The following is an 18,775-nucleotide window of genomic DNA, read 5'->3' on the forward strand; positions in this document are numbered from 1 at the left end:
AAGACATCTAAATGCCTTGCTTTCCTGACATTTCCTGTCTTGATCCTTTTGGACTGTCTTGCATGACTCTGGAGGCTCTTTATATGCACTAAGTTGAACTATGCACAACTTTAAAGGGCTTTTTCCTCAGGGGTTTTTTTTTTGTGTGTATGTGTGTGGGGGGGTTTTACAAGTCACTAACTCCCCCCCCTTACAAATCCGCAGAAGATGTTTTTAGTGCCAGCTGGCACGCTAAATGCACTGTGCTGCTCCAACGGTCATAGAGTTCCTATGAGCGTCAGGCAAACAGCGATGAATATTCAGCCTGCTGGCTGGTGCTAAAAAAAACCACTTGCACGGTTTTGTAAAAGGAGTGTGGTAAGAATGAAGTAGTCAAAAATATGATGTATGTTTAAACTAGGCCCTTGCTTGCAAAAATGTATTCCATGCCAGTGTCGGATACATTCCAGCCAAAATAAGCATGTTCTCAGTTTTTGATGACAGACCAGGATAGTGGTATGATGAGTAGGGTCTAAATTGATAGTGAAACATATGTTGAAAGGTGTGATTTTTCCTTATTATCCGTCATCATATTATTTTGTTGTCCCTTTGTAAAGTTTTTGTTAATTCAATAAACCCCAAAATTCTTAAAGTGAAAGCTACCTTTATTATTTCAGCACTGGACTGCATCCCACATGTGTTTTAAAGTTACGTGGAGGAAGACAACCTTGGTCTATTTTGAGGTCCTTCTTAGCTTATTAGGAACAGTGGGTCTAAGATGTAGCTAGGTGAACTTTGTAATGGTGCTCTTTCTAATGGTGAAAAGAAGAAAAGGATTGGAGAATATATAGTTGTGATATATAGCTTCAAACATAGCTAAAATTTGCATACATTTATTTTCATCAGTTTTGATGAAGCTTTTATTTATCTCATTAACAAAAACACTGTGGTCTTTAAAATTTTGTGGGGCATCCACTCTTTTTCCTGAATTCTTAACCCTGGGATGTTTCTAGATTAGGAGGCATGACTAGTCAAACATGCACTTGCGTATTCTGCAACAATCTTTTTTTTACCAACTCTGTGGCTGCCTAGTGATCCAACAAAGCATCTGTCACTGTTCTGAGCAGTATGTTTGGATTAAACCTATAAAGGTGTCCTAGAAATGTGGTTTTCACCCTGGTTGGAAATGACAAAATCCACCAGGAGAATTCCACAGGAAAAGCAAGAAGGCAGGAACAAAAGGAAACAACTGTGAAACTGATAATCTTGATGCAAACTTTATTCAGAAACTCTAGATATGCAAAGTGTAGTTCATAAGACCAAAATGATCATACATAATAATAATAATAATAATAATAACAGTTTATATACCGCAGTACCGTTAAGTTCTATGCGGTTTACAAAAGATTAGTGAAGTACAATTTGAGAGAACTTAAGGGAAAGGGGAACAAGAGGGGGAAAGGGCAAGAGAACCGTTATAGAGGGGAAAGAGAGGAACGGGTCAACTGTCTAGGTACTTCAGGAACAGGTGAGTTTTGAGGCGTTTCCTGAACACCTCGTAAGTGGTGGGTGAGAGGAGTTATTCTAGTTCTTTACCCCATAGAGCTGCTTGATGTGAGAGAAGGTGTCTTTAGTGTTTTTTTAGTTTGCAACCTCTAACCGGGGGAGAAACGAAGTGCAAGTGGGAGCTTCTCTTGTGTCTGTTTGCTGAGAAGGAGAAGAGGTCAGTTATGTATTTAGGGGTTAGACCGTAAAGAACTTTAAAGCAAAGGCAGGCGAACTTAAACTTTACACGAGCTTCCAACGGCAGCCAGTGTAGCTGTATGTAGTACATAGTAGATAAGTTGTTGTATAGACTCAACACGGTTTGTGTTTTGGTCGAAAGTGACCACTAAAGATGCTATGCTGATGAGCAAGACAAAATGCTGTGTATTGGTGAGCATAGCTGATTAAGCGAAGCTGCCTAGTTGGCAGAAAGAAAGACGCCTCAGGAAGAGTGAGCATAAAATGTGCCCCTGGGATAACGTCACTATGTGGACGAGATGACCAACTGTTTTTGGGGTTTTTTTCTATAATCTGAAACCAAAGTTGATATCTTTTTAGTATCTTCCGCGGATTAAAAAAAGTGGCCCAAATAAAGGGGCCCCTAAATCTGGATCTAGTTGCGATTATGCCCCAAAACTTTGATTATCTTCATTAGAGATCTCAACATATCCCCTAAAAAATTTCATCAATTTCTGAGATGGTTGAGTAGGGAGCTCTGGACCACTTGACATGAAATGGCCCCCAGATGGATGAGGACCTACTTTTTGGTGTTCCCTAGGAGGGATGTTCATACCCAAGGCCAGCTTGTGAGGAAGGCTTTACTAGAGTTGCTATGTTTACTTCTGATATAGCTTATCAGTACTTTGTGACCAGTAAATGTAAGATATTGATAAGATAGATCTGTCAGAATTCCTCCTTCAGGGGGAACTTCATAACCTCTCCTCTATCCGTCAGTGACTTGTAGTAGGTTAACCTATGATTTTGAGATGGCATCAAGAGCCTTTGCCATAGGTGTAAGATCCCACAGATACTTGCAGTTGCAGACGTTTGGACCTAAGATGCAGTGTGAAGCAAAAACTTACCAATGTGCCCTGCAAGGGAGAAAATCTCTTTGGAGAAAGTCAAGGAAGCAGTGAATCAGATCGAAGATCACTATTTTGTGCTTCTTTTCCTATATACAGCTATTATTCAGGAATTAATCAAGGAGAGTATCCAGAAGACACTAGCATGCAGTAAAGAGAGATTATCTTCTGCCTCCTTGCTCCCATCAGCATAAATGAGGAGCTTGACCTCACAACAGAGCAGAGGATCCAGAAGCCAGAGTTGGCGCCCCATCTGGGATGTGGTTTTTGAGAAATGCAGGAAATGTTGCCAATATTCCAACCACCATTTCAGAGTATCTTCCTGACAGAGAAAGACTTAAGAGTATATGTACTGTAAATTGTTGGCCTTGTATTTACTGTATTTTCACTCAAATACCGCGCACCCGTGTAAAACGCGCACACTAGTATAGCGCGTGGGAAACTGTAATTTATGTAAATAAATTTTTATATACCGCGCACACCCGTATACTGCGCATGCCGCCCCGACTCTCCCGTCGCCGCCTGACTCTCCTTTCACCCGCCCCGACTCTCCTCTGGCCACCCCGACTCTCCTTTCGACCGCCCCGACTCTCCTCTCCCCCTTGAAGTCCTGTCCCCACCCTTAAAGCCTGATGCCCCCCCGACGTTCGATTCATCCCCCCGCAGGACCGCTTGCACCCCCACCCCGAAGGACCGCTCACACGCACTCACACCCGCACCCCCACCCCGAAGGACCGCTCGCATGCACTCGCACCCGCACCCCCACCCCGAAGGACCGCACTGTATAATGTTGTAGGGCGCTCTCAATGTGAACCCTCAGTGATAGGAGCGCAGCTCCGACACTTCATTTCTGGGTCAAGGCGATAAGCCTCCACCCGCACACCATCATCGAGCGCCCTGTGTGTGCAAGAATCAAACCAATCAACAATCAAAGTGAGTAAATGAAACTCAACACAAACAACCTGAGCGACCCCCACACAAACCCTGCCAGCCAAACCCCCTCAAAAAGCACGCACAAAATCACAAACAAAATCAAAAACCATACCAAAAAGTGAAAAACATATCCCCGCCCTCCAGCCGTCCTCTCTGCTCGTGTTCTGTTGGAGGCCAGGTTCCTGAAGAAGGGCTCCTCCCGAAACCAGCGCGGTTGAACCTTTCCTCCTGGCGCGGTTTTTCCGTTTGTGTGACAGTTTTGGATAAGTATTGCTTATTTTTGGATATGTTTTTCACTTTTTGGTATGGTTTTTGATTTTGTTTGTGATTTTGTGCGTGCTTTTTGAGGGGGTTTGGCTGGCAGGGTTTGTGTGGGGGTCGCTCAGGTTGTTTGTGTTGAGTTTCATTTACTCACTTTGATTGTTGATTGGTTTGATTCTTGCACACACAGGGCGCTCGATGATGGTGTGCGGGTGGAGGCTTATCGCCTTGACCCAGAAGTGAAGTGTCGGAGCTGCGCTCCTATCACTGAGGGTTCACACTGAGAGCGCCCTACAACATTATACAGTGTGACATGCTTTTTGACATGTTACACTGTATTTGGTTTGTAAGTTGTGAGCCAAGTTTGGCACTTTGAGCTTCCCCCACGCAGACCTTGAAGTGACTTGGTTGCCTTCCTTGTTTTTTCTAGTTTGCAATACAATCAAAGCAGACACATTACAAAAGATCTACCTTATAAACATAAAACTGCATTCCCTTCAGTTAGTGAAACAAATGAATTAAACTTACATCGGCACTTAACTCTGTGCTCAAAAGGCTAGTAAACATGGAAACCTTGAGGTCAGATTTTGAACTCGACGGCGTCTGATGTCATAGACCTGCCTACAGCTTGAGCTGTCCAATCCCAGTGCTCCCTGACTCAAACTAGGCTGGCCATTGGCTCAGCCCCACCTTTTCAATCCAGGAACCAAAGCTTCCACAGCGTTCTTAATCCCAAACAGTGTTTAAAATGTATGCTATATACTGTAAAGCATGGATAATGTTCTTATGTGTATGTTGTATACTGTAAAGCATGGACACATGAAGACCCGCCTACAGTTTGGGCTGTCAAGTTTCAAGTTTATTAAAACATTTTTATACTGCTTAATCAAATTTCTAGGCGGTGTACAGAAATAAAAAGTATCTTAAAAAAAAAGTTAAAGTTAAAATACTAAACAGAACCAGGTTAGGTTAGTAGACACATACCAGAGCATATATACTAACTACACACAGTTAGGAAAGAAGGTCGAGAACTACGATCTTTGAGAAAAGAGCACACTTAGGGGAAAAACCCAATGCTCCCTGTCCAATCCCAATGCTCTCTGATTCAAACTAGGCTGGCCATGTTATGTTAATTGGCTCAGCCCATCCTTCTCCATCCAGGAACCAAAGCTTCCACAAACATTCTTGATCCCAAACAGGGTTTAAAAAGTTCTTATATGTATGTTGTGTACTTTAAAGCATGGACACATAAAGATTCTCAGATCGAATTTTAAACTCGACAGCGTCTGTCATTGCAGACCCGCCTACAACCTAAGCAACCCAGTCAATACACTCCCTTACACTGCCCAATCAGAGCACTCCCTTACTGAAACTAGGCTGGCCCTATTGTTAAACATACCATGCCTGTTCACAAATGCCAGACAGTATTTAAATGCAATGGTGTTTTTTGTTTCACAAATACTGTTATTCAAATTCACAAAGGATTTAATTACAAAAGAAGGGGCCATTCCTTTAAACTTACAACGTCTGCCATTGCAGACCCGCCTATAACTTAAGCAACCCAATCCAAGCATTCCCTTACACTGCCCAATCGGAACACTCCCTTACTCAAACTAGGCTGGCCCTGTTGTTAAACATACCCCGCCTACCCTGTTCACAGATGCCAGACAGTGTTTTAAATACAATACTGTTTTTTGTGTCACTGATACTGTTCAAAAATGTGGAATTCAAAAAGGATTTAATCACAGGAAAAGGTGCCAATCTATCCTAGAATTTAGATCTCAGGGTTCCTCTGTACCAAGACGGATGATCCATTCCTGTTCACGCTGTAACAATTTCCTAGTTCTATCTCCTACAGTTTCAGGAATATGATCTATAACACTGCATTTTAAAACGGAGAAGCAATGATTTTCATGTTTACAGTCCTGCACTAATGGCTTTTCCAATCACTCACAGTTAATACTACTCCTGTGCTCTCCAAATCGTGTTTGGAACCGCCGAGTTGTTTGTCCCACATATAACTTTGGGCAAGGGCACCATACTATGTAAACTTCAAATGCAGTTCTGCATGTTGTTCGTTCTAGAAAAAACTTTTCTTTAGTTTGAGGATGTTCAAAATGCTTTTCCCATTCCATGGTAGAATTACACGTCAAACAAGTGTCACACTTCCTGTGCCTACCCACTTCTTTAGGGGTTGTGTGATTGTGGAGTGTTTCACTTAGTAATTAGGATAAAACCCCACTATTTACCCTTCTCCATTGAGAACATTGACCATTTAAATCTACTCTGTTTTCTGTCTTTCAACTAGTTCTTAATCCATAATAGGACATTACCTCCTGTCTCATGACTTTTCTGATTTCTTCACAAGTCTTTCATGAGGTACATTGTCAAATGGCTTTTGAAAATCCAAATACAATATCAACTGATGCACTTTTATCCACGTGTTCATTCACCCCTTCAAAGAAATGCAGTAAATTGGTGAGGTTTCCTTAACTAAATCCATGTTGGCTTTCTTTCATTAATCCATGCTTATGTATATGTTTTTGTTTTTTATAATGGTCTCTACCATTTTGCCCAGCACTGACATCAAGACTCACTTGTCTATAATTTCCCAGATCACCTCTGGAATCCTTTTTAAAAATCAACATCACGTTGGCCATCCTCCAGTCTTCTGGTACTATGCTGGATTTTAAAGAAAAATTACTCAAGCAGCCCCAGCACCATTATCTCCTGTACCAATTCATGCGCTTCACTAAGAACCAGATCTAGAGCTGATTTGCCTCTCATCAGTTCCTGAACTAGCTGCTTCATAAAGCAGTCCTTGATTTCATCAAGGAATATTATCTCTAGCTTGCCCTGATGTTACACATTTATCCAGTTAATATCGGGGTAGTTGAAATCACCCATTATTATTGTGTTTCCCTGTTAGTTAGCCTCCCTAATTTCCGATAACATTTCAGCATCTGTCCATTCATCCTGGTCAGGTGGACTGTAGTATACTCATCACTATCCTTTCCCTCTTTATACATGGAATTTCTAACCATGGGGATTCCAAGGTGTGTTTCTGCTCCTGTAGAATTTTCAGTCCATTCAATTCAAGGCCCTCCTTAACATAAAACACTATGCCTCCACTAATTCGATCCAACTCATCACTGCGATATAGTTTGTTCCCCGATATGACAGTGTTCCATTGGTTATCTTCCTTCCATCAGGTCTCATAGATGTCTATTATATCTATCTTTTCATTTAGTTCAGTATATTCTAACTCTTCCATCTTATTTCTTAGGCTTCTGACATTTGCATACAGATATTTCAAACTTGTTTTTTCAAATCTTTTTACAATTTGCTCAGCAGTTGGCATGGATAATTTGTAATTTTTAAAATCAGCCTGCTCTGTACTTAATAAAACCTGGTCTATTGTGGCCTTTATTGCATTCTTGATAATGGAATGCTCTGTTTTCCTTTTTGTGATGATATCTTTCATCCTTTTTCTGAATCATGCTCTTTTGAGTGACTGTCAGCCTTCCCCCCCCCCCCGTTTCTGCATTCATAAATGACCTAGAGATAGGACTGATGATTGAGATGATCAAATTTGTGTTTGACACAAAATAATTGGGAGGATTTGAAGAAGGATCTAATGAGACTAGGAAACTAGATATCTAAATGGCAGATTAAATTTAATGTAGACAAGTATAATGTGATGCACATAGGTAATAATACCAAATACTGGTACAAATGCTGGGTTCTGAGTTAAATGTTGCAAAGGGTTTTTATGGATAATACACAGGCATTTTCAACCCAGTATGCTGCAGTTGCTGAAAAAGGAAATAGAATATTAGGGATTATTCAAAAAGGTGATGGAAAATAAAACCGTATCATTACCAGGTTCCTGGTGTGATCATGTCTTGAGTACTGTGCGGTTCTGGTCATTCCATTCCAAAAGGATATAACACAACTAGAAAAAGTTCAGAGAAGGATGACAGCATTGAATGGATAGAACAACATCTCCTTCATGAAGAGAGGCTGAACATCTTAGGGCTCTTCTGCTTGAAGAAAAGACAACTTAGAAGGGGATATTGTAAGAGTTTATAAAACTGAATGGGAAGAGTTGTTTAATAGAGAATGACACGGTGAAAAAATTGGTCCCCGTCACCGCCCCGTCCCCGTCTCACCATCCTCTGCACCGCCCCGTCACCGCCATTCCCTTCACCGCCCCGTCACCGCCACTGCCACCCCATTCACCGCCCCGTCACCGCCACTGCAACCCCATTCACCGCCCCGTCACCGTCACCGCTGCATACATAAAAGCCTCAAACGGGTACGATTTTATATACTTTTCTTTATTTACGTATAAAGGAAACATTCTTTAAAACTTTAAAACTTAGTTAAATATTAGTTAATAACTATACAAAAACAAAACACGCAGAGAAAAAATTAATTAATATAAATTCTCAAAACTGACACATTTTGATCACTAAATTTAAAATAGTTATTTTTCATACAGTTTTTCAATCACTAATCTTCCACCACCCCTGGGGCTAGCAATGCAAAAACAAACACGACATGTACTTTAAATGCTTACAATGTTAGCCTACATGGTAAGTAGACGCGGCCGCTGTACCTAATCGCGGCAAAGATCTCCCTGCCGTGATTAGCATAGTGACCGCGGCTACGGCTGCAAGTCTCCCCTCCCCCCAGCGATCACGGCAGGAGGGCACCCAACCCCTCCTGTAGACCCCCCCCAACGGCCCTCCCGACAATCGCAGCAGAAGGGTACCCAACCCCTCCTGCTGGACCCCCCCCCAACGAACCCTCCCACCCCGGAACCCCCTTAGTCTTACTTTCCAAGTTGGACCGGACGGCTCCTCACACGTATGGCCAGCAGGCTTGCCTCCGTCCAAATGAGGCGGGCCCGCCCCTACCCTGCCCAACCCACAGGATCCTAGGGCCTGATTGGTCTAGGCACCTAAAGCCACTCCCGCTATAGGAGGGGCCTTAGGTGCTTGGGCCAATCAGGCCCTAGGATCCTGTGGGTTAGGCAGGGGAGGGGAGGGGCGGGCCCGCCTCATTTGGACGGAGGCAGGCCTGCTGGCCAGACGAGCGAGGAGCTGTCCGGTCCAACTTGGAAAGTAAGACTAAGGGTGGTGTTTCGGGATGGCGGGGTTTGTTGGGGGAGGGTCCGGCAGGAGGGGTTGGGCACCCTCCTATTGGCGATATAGGGGGCCGTTGGGGGTGCCGGCAGGAGGGGTTGGGCACCCTCCTACCAGTGATCATAGGGGAGCTGTTGGGGAGCTGGCAGGAGGGGTTGGATATCCTCCTGCTGCGATCGTCGGGGGGGCTGTTGGGGTAGGCAGGAGGGGATGGGTACCCCCCTGCCGCGATCGTTGGGGAGGGCTGGTTCTGTCGGCATGAAGGGTTGAGCACCTTCCTGCCGGCGATCGTCGGGGGGGGGGGGCGGGTTCTATTGGCAGGAAGGGTTGATCTGACAAATGAGGAGCACGGTGAAACACAGGTAAATAGCGGTTCCTAGAAGGGGGTACATTGGCCTGCGGGGACAAATCTTTTCACCGTTTTTGCGGGCGATGAAAACTTTTGTCCCCGTGTCTGCGGCGATTTGGCTTTGGAGTCTCCATAACCCGCAGCCAAACCGCAGCCACGCTGCAGCTCCCTGCGGGGATCGCTCCCCGTGTCATTCTCTATTGTTTAACTTGTCAAACAATAGGAATCTCCATGAAACTAATGACTAGCAGATTGAAAATAAATTATAGAAATTTTTTTCTTCCATACAGTACCTAATTTAAATTGTGGAATCTGTATTGACCACATTATCTAGCAACAGTCAACATAGTAGGATATAAAAGAGGTTTGGGCAATTTCTATATCAAATCTGTAAAATATTAGCTAGAATTGGTAGAGCCATTGCTCATCTATGAAAATGAACGTGTATGAGAAAAATCTACTTCTTGATATCGGCTGGGCAGTGTGACCCAGTCTGATTGATTGTCATCTCCTAGATTGAATAGAAGATCTTTAGAAGGGACTGAGGAATGACTTACTGATCGAAACATGTGAGGGTTTCCACTCTTGTGGCTGTGGTCTTTCCCAGTTCTAATCCAACATCTTCAAGGAACTCTGTTAGATCTCAGCATCCTCCTATCCCCTAGTCCTGTCTGAATTTTGAAAATATACTTAGTCTAAACTTGTCTGATCATTTTAAATACCTTTGGCTTCTAAGAAAGTCCACTGGATGGCTGACAGTTTTAATAGACACGTCTTATTCACAGAAAATAAAACTATTATTCACAAGCAGGGCTATGGAGTTGATAGATAAATCCTTCGACTCCGACTCCTCAGTTTCTGGTACCCACGACTCCAACTCCAGATACCCAAAATGTCTCCAACTCCTCGACTCCCACTCTGACTCCACAGCCCTGTTCATAGGTGAGTCCAGTATTTAGAGTTTAGATTCTTCAATAACAAATTCTTTAGATAGCTTCAAATTTCAGCCACTAACTATTTTGTCTTGAAATACTTTAATTGACAGCTTTATCCTTCTATTTAATGAAATCTGTTGATAGTTTGAGAAACACTGATTATTTGTATGAGTGACATTACATCATTGTTGCTCATGTTGCACATACATTCTATTGTTTTCAGGTGGACCCCTTTTCCAAATACTGAAAGCTCATTGGGAGAGAAAGAAAATAGTTCCTGTGGTGTAGACTAGTGCTGCCCGATTCACGATTCATATCGGTTCACCGATTCATTTCGGGTGAATCAATTCAAAACAAAACAAAGATTCCCCTCGCCCTCTAAAGCAGGAGCAGCAGCACTGCTCTTGCTGGCTGGCCGCTGCCGCACCTACTTTAGAGGGCGAGGGGGGAGGGTCAGTCGGGAAGTGCTGCTGTCGGCTTCCCCCCTCGGCGTCCAGTTCCCCCCCCCCCTGGCATCCGTTTCCACCCCCTGGCGTTCGGCTTCCCCCCCGGTCTCCCACTTCCCCCTTGGCCTCCCCACACTGTTTACCTTAAAGAAGCAGGCTGCAGACAAGACCGCGATGCTAGCAATCTTTGTATTTCTTTAGAACTGTTTGTTAAGGTTTGAATAACCTCACTTTCATCTTCAACTGGGACTGAGTGTCTACTGTTGTAATTGCCCCGAAGCCCTTAAAGATTTAAAGGGCTTTTGGGCTTTTGCCTCATGGCAGCTGCTAGTGTAGCATAGTAAAAAGGGGAAAGGCGTTAATAAATCCAAATAAATAAATATAACATATCAACATTCATTCTGACAGATAACTTAAGGCAGTTTATTATTAACTATTTAGCTAATAAAACATCAATGTTATCTTTCTCTGCTGAGATTTTTTATTTTTTATTTTTACTTTCATAGCCTAGATTTAGAATGAAAGGCCATACATATTTTCCCCCATAGTGATGATACTGGTGTGTATCCCATGGCAAATATTATGCTATAAGTTTACCATTTAAAATTAAGGGGTCCTTTTATCTAGTCGTGCTAGCGGGGTTAGCGTGTTGGAGATTTCATCACGCGCTAACTCCCGCGGCAAGCAAAAAAACTAACGCCTGGTCAATGGAGGTGTTAGCGACTAGCGCAGCAGGCGGTTTAACGCACGGTATTCTGCGCGTTAAACCCCTACCGTGCCTTGATAAAAGGACCCCTAAATCTTTAATATAGTTTGAGAAAAATATACTATATGTGCCTTGAGTAAATTTAAGGCTAGAAATGGTAGCAAAAGGGACTGCATTGGCTTAGTTTTGCCATTTTAATGACAAATTGTGTCCATATTACTGAAAATTTAACTGTCTGGGCTCTTATGGGTAGAGGTTTTTGTTTTCTCCGAGAACAAGCAGGCATAATTTTAACATATGTGGTTGACATCATCCATGGAACCCAGTACGGGCAATGCCAAGGATACTGTCATTTTAGATCTTTAGGCAGTGCCCATACCATGCGCGTGCTGGTGCCTTCTCACCCAATATCAGCTCAAGGCACTATCAATTCTCAGTTTTCTGCAGAGCCAAGAAGCTATGTCTTCAGTTTCTCTTCAGTGTTTCAAACTTAGAAGTCTTTTTGTGCTGTCATATCTTTATTTTATTGTAGTTTTCTTCATAATTCTTTCTTTTTCTTGTTTTTTGGTCATTCCCAAATTGTCTTCATTTTTTTTTTGTCTTAGTTCCACTTAGTCCTTTTTCACCCCTGTAAGTGTTGGATGTTTTCATCATGTGGGCTATCAAGCCTTTTGACTTTGACATGTAGGGAAAAACATGACACCAAGAGGGTGAAAGCAGCTTCAAGAAATGTACCTGATGTAATTGGACCATTTCAAGCTCTGACCCTCCCCCCCCCCCCAATAATTGGTGTGTTCAGTGTCTAGGCACTGACCATCGGGACATTCATTTTGACCTCTGCCTATGTATGCAAAAGAGGATACTTAAATCCCAACAACTTCAGTGTGAAAGACTTTTTGGTTTGGTATGAACATTGAGTATGATGGGAGATTTGGGATCCAGTGCAAAGTGTGCATTAACACCGTGTGCATCAACGCCGCATAGAGAGTGTCAAGTATCAAGTTCTCTCCAAAGGCAGGACTGAACATCGTCTTCCTCCATGCCTCACCTATCAGGGTGGCAGCACTTAAGAAAGCTAAGAAGCATAAACATTATTCCCCTTCTAGGCATGGCATGACATCATCCCAGGTATTCATCTCCTCAATGCATAGTAGCTTTTGATGTACCATACGTTACTCTTCATCACTGCAGATCATGTCTCCTCCCAGGTTTGCATCGACATTGAGGTCTTCCATGCACAGACAACATTCACTGCAGACTGCTTCCATGCTGATGTCTCTTCAGGTGCAGACACCAACTCTTCAGGAAGAGATCTGGGCTGTGCACAAACAAGGGCTACTGTATATGCAGTTTACAAAGGCTTTAAAGGCGTCCTTGCGTGCCATAGCTCAACCTGAGCATAAGTTGAAGCATCGATTGAGGACAAGGTCATGCACCCCTGCTCATGTTGAGCATTGGAGTTGGCACATATGTCGTCAGCAAAGGAGTTATGTCCTGGATTAAAGTATCAACCCACGCCACGATGCACAGTTGATTCTTCTCTTGACGCCCACTCCCTAACTCCCTTAGAAGGGAATATTTTGAGGAGTCTGATTCATATATCTCCATCCATTCATATATCTCCATCCATTTACCAGACTACTCAGCAGAAGAAATCCTATGGCATACTCTCTGATCCTTCTCCTCTTCCTCAAAGTCATAAGTCTGCACCAGAGAGTATATCCTTTACTGACTTTGTTAATCAGAGAAACATATCCACAGCATTCACTATCTCCTCCTCTCCCTAATAGATCCCATGTGCCCAGGGCTGTGGAGTCGGTAGATAAATGTTCCGACTCCGACTCCTCAGTTTTTTGTACTTCAGACTCCAACTCCGACTCCAGGTACCCGAAATTTCCTCCGACTCCGACTCCACAGCACTGATTAATTTTCAGATCGTTAAAATGGAATGTCAAGTTGAGAGAAATGAGCATTTTCGACACCACCTTCTTTTTGCTTTTAATCAAGGTTCTAAGACCGCAGAAGCTGCTCGCAACATTTGTGCTGTGTATATAGTGGGTGCTATAGCTGAAAGAATCACTCGTGATTGGTATGCCAAGTTCAAAAATGGAGTCGGTAGATAAATGTTCCGACTCCGACTCCTCAGTTTTTTGTACTTCTGACTCCAACTCCGACTCCAGGTACCCGAAATTTCCTCCGACTCCGACTCCACAGCCCTGCATGTGCCTGTCCTACTCTTTGTCCATTAAAATGGAGACAGGAACTAGCTTTTTTGAGCTTCTTGACTATGACTGTATCAAGGTGCTTTCACATAGGGTCACGAGAGAAACCCTATTTAAGAAGTGGGAGACCCCTCTTTCAGTCCAGGTAGCTCTCCCCCTTGCAATCTGTGCAAAACTCTGCCGCACAACTCATCTTCTACCAACCTTACTATGCTCATGTCACCCCTCTTCTTAAGTCACTTCACTGGCTCCCTATCTGCTGTCGCATACAGTTCAAGCTCCTATTGCTGACCTCCAAGTGTTTTCATTCTGCTGCCCCTCAATATATCTCCTCTCTTCTTATATTCATCCCAGAGAACTCCGTTCCTCATATAAGCCACTCTTAGCTTACCCTTCTCCTCCACTGCCAATTCCAGACTTTGTTGCTTTCATCTAGCTGCCCCCTATGTCTGGAATAAATTACCCGAGTTTGTCCATCAAGCCCCTTCCTTTACCTTGTTTAAAAAGCAGACTGAAAACCCACCTTTTTTGATACAGCCTTCAATCCTTAACACTACTACTCTGCCCTCCAACCCAGCCAGCTGATTAACTGTATCCATGACATCCTGTTTGTATGCCTTGGCTGTTTAGATTAGATTGTAAGCTGTTTCGAGCAGGGACTGTTTTCTTCTTCTTTGTGACTCTGTACAGCGCTGCATACATCTGGTAGCACTATAGAAATAATTAATAGTAGTAATAGTAGCTCCTAAAAAAATTCATACAATGTACAGAATACAGAATTATTCAGGATTTGAGAGAGCACAACTTCAACATCACTCTCTAGTTATGGATTCTATTCTAAAACACTCACACAGTTCTAGGTCTTATGTTTCTGCTCCTCTAGGATGGGGAGCCAAAACACTAGACTCCTTTGGTAAATTGATTTTTCAGTCATCCATGGTCATAAATAGAATTAAGGACTACCAATTCTATTTTCCATTTATTTAAAATTCTTGCTTAAACAACTTTCAAAGTATGAGGAATTCCTCCATCAAGAGAAACAAAAACGTGTTCACTACTAGAAAGCTCTTAGCTAGAGACATATTTGATGCATTCAACTTATCTTTTAGAACATCAACAATGGCAATTGGTATGTGCCATTTATCTTTGCTCAGAGTTTCTGATCTAGAAACTTCAGTCTAGGAATGCCTTTCAGATGTTCCTTGCAAAGGAGATGATCTAACTAAACTAAACTAAGCCTTAGGTTTATATACCACATCATCTCCACGGAAGTGGAGCTCGACACGGTTTACAAAGCTTAAAAATATAAGAAGAGAGGAGAATGATTTACAAGAGTGTATGAGTAGAAGGAATATAAACAGGAGAAGAAATGATCTTATGTTAGAAAAAAATGATTATGTGCTAGAAAAGAGCCAGGTTTTCAATTGTTTGCGGAATAATTGGAGGGATCCCAGGTTCCACAGCGGGATAGTGAGATCGTTCCAAAGGCCCGTGATTTTGGAGACGAGGGACTTTCCCAGTTTGCCCGCGTAGAGAATACCGTGCAGAGAGGGGAAGGATAGTTTATGTCTGTGGGCGGATCTGGTGGTAGCAGGCCTTGAGGCGTTAAAAGATAGTGGGATTAGGGGCGGAAGGATGCCGTGAATGATCTTGAAAGCCATACAGGAGCATTTGAAATGAATTCTGGAAAGCACTGGAAGCCAGTGAAGATTGGTGAGTAGTGGGGAGACGTGGTCGAATTTGCGTTTTGCAAAAATCAACTTGGCTGCGGTATTTTGGATAAGCTGGAATCTGTAGAGACTTTTTTTGTAAGTCATAAATAAATGGCATTACAGTAGTCGAGTTTGGAGAGAATGGTGGATTGTACAAGGATGGCGAAATGTTTTTGGTGAAAGTAGGATCTTACTTTCCTCAGCATGTGGAGGCTGAAAAAGCATGATTTTGCCAAGGAATTGAGGTGATTGTTGAGGGAGAGAGAGGAATCGATAATGATGCCGAGGACCTTGCTTGAGAACTCAAGGTGTAGAGCCGAGCCTGTGGGTAGTGTGAAAAGGGTAGGCAGGTATTCTAGTTTTGGGCCGAGCCAGAGTAATTTTGTTTTTGATTCATTTAATTTCATCTGTACTGAGAGGGACCATGTGTGACGTCTCATTATGCATGAAGTAATGTTTTCTTGGAGGTTCTTTAGAGACAAGTTTGAAGAGGTGACTGATAAAATTAAAAAACACACAGACACTATGACAACTTTGTCTAAGCCTCAAACTTATTAGTCATCCTCTTCTAGAAGATATTCTGCTCTATCTAGGCCAGAGTTGTCTGTTGGTCCTTAAGGGCCACAATCCAGTTAAGTTTTAAGGATTTCCTCAGTGAATTTGCATAAGATCTATTTGCATGCACTGCTTCCATTGTATGCAAATAGATCTCATATTCATTTGGGAAATCCTGGAAACCCGACCTGGTGAGGGCCAAGGTTGGATGCCCCTGATCTAGATGTTCATACTATTGCAACATGAAACATTGTTTTAATCAGCCATCTTCATCCTAGAGTCTAGGCCTGCTGGTTAGTGACCTCATAGAAAGCATCAGAAGACACTGAAATCTTAATCCAATTAGCAGTCCTTTTGACTCTACCTCATACTCTTCCCATCGGAGGCTATTGATTCAATTTCACCAGTGTTGAATTCTTGTTGCGACGGATCACAATGTACTTCGAGTCGTCACTCGAAGCTATGTCTTTCATTTGATCAGAAAACCTACAAACCATCCACCAAAAGTCTCCTTTCAACTTCCTCCAGAAGACCTTTCTTCACCATGAACTCTCAGCCCTTTAGCTAAACGCAGGAGAGCCTGTGCCTCTGCAGGAGAGGGGCCAAGCATTCTACTCAGTTATTTCCTGATACCAAAAAAGACTGGAGGCCTTCGACCTATTCTAGACCTCTTAGTCCTAAACAAATTTTTGCTGAAAGAGAAGTTTTGCATAGTCTCTCAGAGAACCCTTCTACTCCTGCCGGATAAAGATCTCAAAGAAACGTACACTCACATTTCCATCCTATCTGCTCACAGGATGTAATCTCCACTTCCACAAAGGTCCCCAACACTTCCAGTACATGGTGTTGTCCTTCAGACTAGCCTACCCTCTGCTCCTCTTGGCTTCTTGAAATGCCTAGTGGTAGTGGCATCAACCCTTTACTCATGGGGTTTTCATATATTTCCCTACTCAGGCTTCATCATTGCAAGCAGCTCAGCATGCCATAATCTCAACAGTTAATTTCCTTGAGCTTCTAGGGTTTGTAGGCAACTACCAAAAGTCATAACCACAGCCATCTCAAACCTTGGCATTCATAGGAGAACTCTTGAACACCATTCAGGGTTGGGCTTTTCTACCCAAGCAGAAGATTGACAATCTCATTCACCTGTATCAATCTCCACCCTCAAGCATACTTCCCACAATCCATATATTATGCCACCTTAATCATGTGATCTAATTTGCATGTTTTCACTTCAGGATTCCATAGTGGACCTAATGGTCCCAAGCCATAGGATCTCCCTCTGCTCCAGTTCGTCACCCAGATCTACAGTGGCCGCTAGCCGTGGGTAACCCGCTGAAACGGTGACCAAAAAAAAAGGTCACCGTGAGATCGGGGACAAGGCTATTCACCACCCCGTGGAGCGGTGAATGGTGAGCACGCACGTTGAACAAGCGTGCGGTCCGGCAGCCCCCTCTCTCCCGCCGGCCGTGCATCTCCATCCGTCCCTCCCTTTCCCTTACCTTCTCTTGTGCCGAAACTATACCTTCTCCTCTCCATCCCCCTATCCCCAGCACCCTTCGCGGTCCAGCAGCTCCCTCCCGCCGGCCAGCCATGCATCTCTCTCCCTCCCTTTCCCTTACCTTCTCTTGTGGCGAAACTGGCGATTTCTATAAGGCTATGCACTGTATTACAGCCGGAGCCTTGAAGTCGCGTCATGTTGCCTGCTGGAAAAGTCTCTTCTGACGCAACTTCCAGTTTACGGTTGCATCAGAGGAGACTTTTCCAGCAGGCAACGCGACGCAACTTCAAGGCTCCGGCTGTAATACAGCGCATAGCCTTATAGAAATTGCCAGTTTCGCCACAAGAGAAGGTAAGGGAAAGGGAGGAAGATGCACGAGTTGCCGATGGCAGGGAGCTGCTGGACCACGTGAAGGGTGCTGGGGGTAGGGGGATGGAGAGGAGAAGACGCTGGAGCAGCCTGAAGGGAACTGGGGAAGAAAGAGAGAGGAGAAGACACTGGGAAATGTGGAAGAGAGAGTAGGGAGAAGACGCTGGGAAATGGGGAAGAGAGAGTGGGGAGAAGACGCTGGGAAATGGGGAAGAGAGAGTGGGGAGAAGACGCTGGGAAATGGGGAAGAGAGAGTGGGGAGAAGATGCTGGAAATGGGGAACAGAGAGTGGGGAGAAGACGCTGGAAGGGAAGAAAATGGGGGGGTGAAGGGAGAGGCACAGTAAGAGCAAATGGAAGGTGCAGAGAGAAGACAGACAGTGGATGGAAGGAATTGAATGAGAAGATGAGGAAAGCAGAAACCAGACAACAAAGGTAGAAAAAAAATTTCTATTTATTTTCTTCTTTTTTTTACTTTAGGATAAAGTAGTATATTAGTTGTGTTGATAAAAATGTATAAACAAAGCCCTGCCAGCTGAACATCTCTTTCTCCAGTTCAGCAGCCAGAGCTTTGATTTATAAGGAAGGAATAAGCTAAATATTGCAGTACTGAGGCTTGTATGGATGCTGCCGGGACGGGGCGGTGAATGGGATGGTAGTGACAGTGACGGGGCGGTGAAGGGGACGGTGGGATAACTTCTAAGGGTTATTTCTATTTTTATCCTTGTCATTCTTGGGTTAATTCCCCCTCCCCCCCCAACAAGTCAACCAAAAATGGTTCATAAAAAAAGGCATATTTTGAATATTTTAACAATTTTTCAGGCTTAAGTTTTCTGCTTTTTAATATATGCTGGTGTATATGAATTCTTTGTGCAAACCCTATTAGAATATGAGCAATAAAATCACATTGGCAAAGCAATCCAAATATGAGGAAATTAAAATTACAGAAAATAGAGAAGAGCCACAAGAAAATTTTGCACTTTGTACAAAGGGGGCACAGTCTTTTGAAAAGGTGTGCACTATGTTCAGAG

The 18,775-nt window shown here is 43.4% G+C and overlaps 1 protein-coding gene across 1 annotated transcript in view; it reads left to right on the forward strand.

The window, feature by feature from the left end:
• PCNX1 (pecanex 1) overlaps positions 1-18,775 on the forward strand; it is a 311,984-nt gene that overhangs the window by 112,278 nt on the left and 180,931 nt on the right.

The sequence above is a fragment of the Geotrypetes seraphini genome, chromosome 7 (assembly GCF_902459505.1).
Source record: "Geotrypetes seraphini chromosome 7, aGeoSer1.1, whole genome shotgun sequence".
Classification (NCBI taxonomy): domain Eukaryota; kingdom Metazoa; phylum Chordata; class Amphibia; order Gymnophiona; family Dermophiidae; genus Geotrypetes; species Geotrypetes seraphini.